Source organism: Herpailurus yagouaroundi, unplaced genomic scaffold (assembly GCF_014898765.1).
Source record: "Herpailurus yagouaroundi ecotype Mexico unplaced genomic scaffold, PumYag 28, whole genome shotgun sequence".
NCBI classification, from domain to species: Eukaryota; Metazoa; Chordata; class Mammalia; order Carnivora; family Felidae; genus Herpailurus; species Herpailurus yagouaroundi.
In genome coordinates this window covers 12,932,938-12,939,670 of record NW_024412376.1, presented here as the reverse complement: position 1 = coordinate 12,939,670, position 6,733 = coordinate 12,932,938, and the positions used below count along the sequence as shown (strand labels likewise).

The window sequence follows — 6,733 nt, the reverse complement described above, 5'->3', positions numbered from 1 at the left end:
GAAAGAAAGAAAGAAAGAAAGAAAGAAAGAAAGAAAGAAAGAAAGAAAGAAAATCCTAGTCCTGAATAATACAATGACAGAACAAAAGAATTCAATGGAAAGCTTCAATATCAGACTCGACCAGGTAGAAAAAGAATTACTGAACTGGAAGGTAGGTCATTTGAAATGATCCAGCAGAGAAGCAAAAACAAAAAGGAATGAAAAAGAATGAAGAAACCTTATAAGATTTGGAGATACTACCAAAAGAAACAATATACACATTATAAGAATCCAGAAGGCAAAAAGGGAGAGAAAGGGACAGAACAATAATGGCTGAAAACTTCCCAAACTTGGGATGCAAAATGGAGATGCAGGTTCATGCAGCCCAAAGGATTCCAAATTTATTGAACCAAAAAGGGCTACAATTAGACACATAATTAAATTTTCAAAAGTCAAAAACAAAGAGAGAATGTTGAAAGCAGCAAGAAAAAGTGATTTGTCATATTAGGGAGCCCCAATAAGACTATAAGCAGATTTCTCAATAAAATCTTTGCAGGCCAGAAGACAGTAGAATGATACATTCAAAATACTGAAAGAAAAAAACCTATCATCCAAAAATACTATCCCAGAAAAGCAGTTCTTCAGAAATGAAGAAGAGATACTTTCCCAAACCAACAAAAGCTAAGGTAGCTCATCACTACCAGATCAGCCTTTCAGGAAATGCTAAAAAGCATTCTTTGTATGGAAATAAAATATGCTAATTAACATCTTAAAAACATAGGAATGTGTATAATTTACTGGTAAAGGTAAATACATAGTCAAAGTCAGATTCGCTAATATTGTAATGCTGGTACGTAATTTACTTACAGCTCAGTTTAAAAGTTAAAAGCCAACCATATTAAAAATAACCACAACTACAATAATTTGTTATTGGATACACAATATAAAAGAGATGTAAATGGTAACACCAATAACCTAAAATGTGGGAGTGGGGGGGAGGCGGGGAGAAATAAAAGTATAATGTTTCGGGGTGCCTGGGTGGCGCAGTCGGTTAAGCGTCCGACTTCAGCCAGGTCACGATCTCCCGGTCCGTGAGTTCGAGCCCCGCGTCGGGCTCTGGGCTGATGGCTCAGAGCCTGGAGCCTGTTTCTGATTCTGTGTCTCCCTCTCTCTCTGCCCCTCCCCCGTTCATGCTCTGTCTCTCTCTGTCCCAAAAATAAATAAACGTTGAAAAAAAAAAATTTAGAAGTATAATGTTTCTGCAGACCAGAAACCATTGAAGTTAACTTGTTATAAGATTAAAATAGGATGCTATATTTTATGTAAGCCTCATGGTAACCACAAAGGAAAAACCTATAGTAAATACACAAAAGAATATAATAAAGGAATCAAAGCATACAGCCACAAAAAGTCATCAAAACACACAGACACACACACAAAACATAGCAAGAGAAGAAGCAAGGAACAAAGGATCTACAAAACAGAAAACAGTTAGTAAAATGGCAGTGATAATTCCTTACCCATCAATAATTACTTTAAATGCAAAGGGAGCAAATTCTCCAATCAAAAGATACAGAATGGCTGAATGGATTAAAAAAACACACCCAATGATATGCTGCCTACAAGAGACTCACTTTAAGGACATAGACTGAGAGCAAAGGGATGGAATAAGATATTTCAAACAAATGGTATCCAAAAAAAGCAGTGATAGTTATACTTATATAGACAAAATAGACTTTAATCTAAAATGATCAAAAGAGACAAAGAAGATCATTATATAATTATAAAGGGGTCAACCCATCAAGAAAAGATAACAATTATAAATATTTATATACACAACATTAGAGCACCTAATTATAAGAAGCAAAATACTAAGAGAAGTAAAAGGAGAAATAAACAGCAACACAACAATAGTGGGAGCTTTAATACCCCACTCTCAACAATGGATAAATCATCCAGACAGAGAATCAATAAGGAAACTGCAGATTTAAACAGCACTACAGACCAAATGTATCTAACAGACACATACAGAACATTCCACCCAATAATAGCAGAATACACATTCTTCCCAAACGTACATGGGACATTTTCTAGGATAGATCATATGTTAAGTCCCCAAACAAGTCTCAACATTTTCAAGAAGACAAAAAAAGATTATATAAAGTATCTTTTCTGACCACAATGGTATGAAACTAAAAATGAGTAGAAGAGAAAAGCTGGAAAACTCACAAACACATGGCACCAAAACAACACGCTCAAAAGAATGAAACTGGACCCCATCTTATACTATTCACAAAAATTAACTTGAAATGGACTAAAGACTAAATGTGAGACCTGAAACCATAAAAATCCTAGAGGAAAACACAGGGAAAAAGCTCCTTGACATTGGTCTTGGCAATGATTTTTCTGGATATGACACCAAAAGCAGAAGCAACAGAAGCAAAAATAAACAAATGGGACTAGATCAAACTAAAAAGCTTCTACACAGCAAAGGAGACCATCAACAAAATGAAAACCTACCTATGGAATGAGAGAAAATATTTGCAAACTACATATCTGATAAGGAGTTAATATCCAAAATATATAAAGAACTCACATAATAGCATGCATGCATGAATGAATAAATGAATGAATGAGGGAATAACTCGATTAAAAACAGCCAGTGACATCTTTCCAAAGAATATATACAAATGGCCAACAGGTATATGAAAAGGTGTTCAACATCACTATCATCAGGGAAATGAAAATGAAAACCACCATGAGATATCACCTTGCACCTGTTAGAATGGCTGTCATCAAAAAGACAAGCTATAACAAGTGTTGATGAGGATGTGAAGAAAAAGGAACCCTAACACACTGTGAGTAGGAATGCAAACTGGTACAGTGACTATGAAAAACAATATGAAGGCTCTTCAAAAAAAAATAAAAATAGGACTATTGTATGATCCAGCAATTTCACTTCTGGGTATATATCTGAAGGAAAGGAGATCACTATCTCAAAGAGATATCTGCACTTCCATGTTTATTGTAGTATTATTTACAATAGCCAAAATATGGAAACAACCTACATGTCTATCAATGGACTTTGGAAAATATCTATATATCTCACAACAGAACATTAGTCAGCCATTTAAAAAAGGAAATTCTGCCACTTAAAACAATATAAATGGACCTTAAGGGCATTATGCCAAGTAAAATAAGTCAGACAGAGAGAGACGAAGTATGTATAATCTCACTTACATGGAGACTCTAAAACAAACAAACAAACAATCCTCATAGCAACAGAGAGCAAACTGGTAGTTACAGGGTGAGGGGAGTGGTTGAGAGGGCAAAGGTGGTAAGAGGGCACAAATTTCCAGTTTTAAAATAAGTTCCAGGGATGTAATGTACAGCATGATGACTATAGTTTACAGTACTATGTTGTATATTTGAAAGTTGCTAAGATAGAACTTAAAAGTTCTCACCACACACAAAAAAAATGGTAACTATGTGAGGTGATGAATGTGTTAATTAGCCTTATATGTGTTAACTAACATGTAACATCATTTTGTATATCTTAAACTTATACAATATTATATGTTAATTATATCTCAACAGAGCTGTTAAAAAAAAAAAAAACTATCCTCATCAATGCCATATATTCTGTGTTATTAGCCAGCTCAGGCTGCTATAACAAATATACCACAGACTGGGTGGCTTCAACAACAAACATTCATTTCTCACAGTTCTGGAGGCTAGGAAGTCCAAAATCAAGATGCTAGTTGATCTGCTGTCTGGTGAGTCTAGCCCACTTTTCTGATAGCTATCTTTTTGTTGTATCCTTACATGGTGAAGAGTAGAGGAAGAGGAAGCAAGCTCTCTCGTGTCTCTTCCTATAAGGGTATAGCATTCTACTCTCATGACCTAATTACTTCCCAAAGGTTACTGCCCTACCTTCTAATACCATCACATTGGGGATTTGGCTTCCACATATGAATTTGGTGGGGGTCAAGGGGACACAAACATTCAGTCCAACCCAGCCCAGGCCCTGCCCTCTTTGCCAACTGGCATCTCTATCTCCACCTCCTGTCTTCCAGAACATTCACCTAGCAAATATTTAGTGAGCACCTACTAGGTGAAGACACAGTTCTCCACTCAGGATACAACAGTGAGCAAGACCAACAAGGTTCCTAAACTCTTGTGCTGTTCCTACATTCTAAGTGATGGGAGTAGAAAAAGACAACAAACAAGTAACAAATAGATGAGACCACTACAGAGAGTGACCTTGTTGTGAATTTAAAAAAAAAAAAAAAAAGTGATGTGAAGGAGTGACTGGTAGAGGTGAGGGGCTGCTTTAGATAAGGTGGACCTCTCTGAAAAGGAGACTCCTGGGCTGAGACCTGGGGGATTCCAAGAAGTCAGCCATAAAAGTTCAAGGACAATAGTTTCCAGACAGAGGAAATGGTACCAGTGAAAAGCAATAATGAACTTGGCAAATTTGAAGAACAGAAAAATTTCCCCAATCTTCCAAAGTTAAGAAAGCCCCAACTAAATGGTAGTTCCCATAGCACTTTGTTTTCTCCATCATGGAATTTATAACACTATACTAGAATTGCATTTCATTGGAATTTAATTAATTATTTAATAATTTAAATGTAATATTACTTTCAAAATTTAATAATTAATTGCATTTAATTAATTTAATGCAATTGGAATTGCATTTAGTTGAATGTCTTCCCCAATACACTGTAAGTTTTGCAAGAGGGAGCTTAGCACATGATAGACACTCAACAAGTATCTTTTCAGAAACTTTCCAGGTAGTTATAACTGAAAATAAAGGTTTGCTTCCTTTCCAATATTTGTATTTACTTCTTTATATTGTTTATGGCATAGGCTAAAATTTCTAAAATAAGGTTGAATTACTATGAAGATGCCAGGCATTTTATCTGGTCATGACTATAGTAGGAATGTTTTTTTTTTCACCAAGGAATTGACATTGCTAGTGACTTTTTATAGATACTCTATTGTGTGAAGAAAGTCACTTTCTAGATCTCATTTACAAAGAGCTTTTGTTTCTTTATTTGTAAGGAAAAGTAGATGTTGGATTAAATCAAATGGTTTTGAGTAACTATCAGGATGATCATAGAGCATTTTCCCTCTAACGAATGAATACAATTCATTACAATACCAGCTTTCCTGATATTGAACTATCCTTGTGTTTCTGGAGTAAACTCTACCTGATAGTGGCAAATTATTCTTTTCAAATAAGTAGGCAGTCTAGGAATGTTGATAAAAGCTGGGACTTAGGTATCAGAACTGACTGATGAATTAGAGAACAAACAAAATGCAAATAAAGAAGAAAAAAATCTATTAGGATTAATAAATAAACCTACGGACTGAGTCTTTGAAAAGAATAATAAAGTAGACCAATTGCCGACAAATCTGACCAAGAAAAAAGAACCACCACAAAAATACAACATGAGGAATAAAGGCTGTATGCTCAGATGAAATGAGCCCAGCCAGTCTTCACTAAAGCCTCAGTTTCCCCCAGTAATCACAGAATATGCAGTCACTGAGGGCCTTGTGAGGCTTAAATGAGATGGTGTGTTCAAAAGACATAGCACACGGAGCACAGTGCTGGCTCCACTGAGAAACTAAAAGTTCTCTTTTTAAAACTCCTAACATCTTACATTTGGGCTTTTATCTTGACTGTTCTTAACAGGCTATTCCAATCTAATAGCATGAGTAAGAACATGTTCCTTCTTTCCCTGTGTTCTGGAAGATTTTCATAACCTACATAATCCCAATGGCATTTTAGATCCTAATTTCTTAACAGCTTTCTCTATGCCTTTCATTATTCTTTACCTACTTATGTTCTCCTACCTATTTTAAAGGAGATTTTGGTACTTTCTATTTTCTTAGAAAATCATCCATTTAACCTAGTATTTTCAAATTACAGAGTTTGACATAGCACTCTCCTTGTTATGTCCTCTGTATCTGAGGTTGTGCATCTGAGGTTTACCTCTACAGCAAGGACCTAACTTTCTAGGTCTTCAACAAAGTACACCACCTCCTTCCCACTTTACCTTCTAGAACTCCACCCATCACTCTATGCTCTAGCCCCCAGAACTATTTGCCAGGCCCCAGGTATCCCATGTAGTTTTGGCTCTGTCTTCACTTACACTTTTCCCTGCTTGGAACCTGGAATATCTTTTTCTGGTTTCTACACTTGATACAATTCTACTCATCACTTAAGATCTGATTCAAATGTCAAGTTCATTGAAGCACAGAATTGGTCATTCCTACCTCTGTAATTGGATAGCTCTTTTCTCATAATACTTCTCATAGGACTTCTCATATTGTGCCATAATGGTTTCTATTTCTCTGCACCTGGATTTTTAGTTTCCTTATGATAGACTCTACCTAGTTAAATTTCTTTTCCTTTTTAACATCCTTGCTCTATCTAATCCTAGTACTTAGCAAAATGCCTGGCAAATAGTAGTAGCTCAAAAATATGTTCTCAATCTTTCCTGGGGAACCTGGATGACTCATTTGGCTGAGGGTCCAACTCTTGTTTTTGGCTCAGGTCATGATCCCAGGGTCATGGGATCAAGCCCCCCGTTAGGCTCCATGCTGAGTGTGGAGCCTGCTTAGGATTCTCTCTCTCCTTCTGTCCCTCTCCCCCACTCAGGTGCTCTCTCTCTCTCTCTCTCTCTCTGAAATACAAAAAGTAAAAATTAAAAAATATATAGATATATACATAAAATATATATAT

General features: G+C 36.0%; 1 protein-coding gene and 1 long non-coding RNA gene across 6 annotated transcripts in view; both read right to left on the bottom strand.

Annotated features, from left to right (window-relative positions):
* The window catches only part of LOC121026693 (uncharacterized), a 4,670-nt gene extending 2,466 nt beyond the window's left edge, over window positions 1-2,204 (bottom strand). Inside the window, exons 1-2 of the long non-coding RNA XR_005788434.1 lie at window positions 1,852-2,204; window positions 1,322-1,332 (exon numbers count right to left, since the gene is read on the bottom strand). This is a non-coding gene — a long non-coding RNA (uncharacterized LOC121026693). The remainder of the gene's footprint in view (window positions 1-1,321; window positions 1,333-1,851) is intronic.
* MSRA (methionine sulfoxide reductase A) overlaps window positions 1-6,733 on the bottom strand; it is a 462,819-nt gene that overhangs the window by 389,608 nt on the left and 66,478 nt on the right. The gene's annotated exons all lie outside the window — the stretch shown is intronic.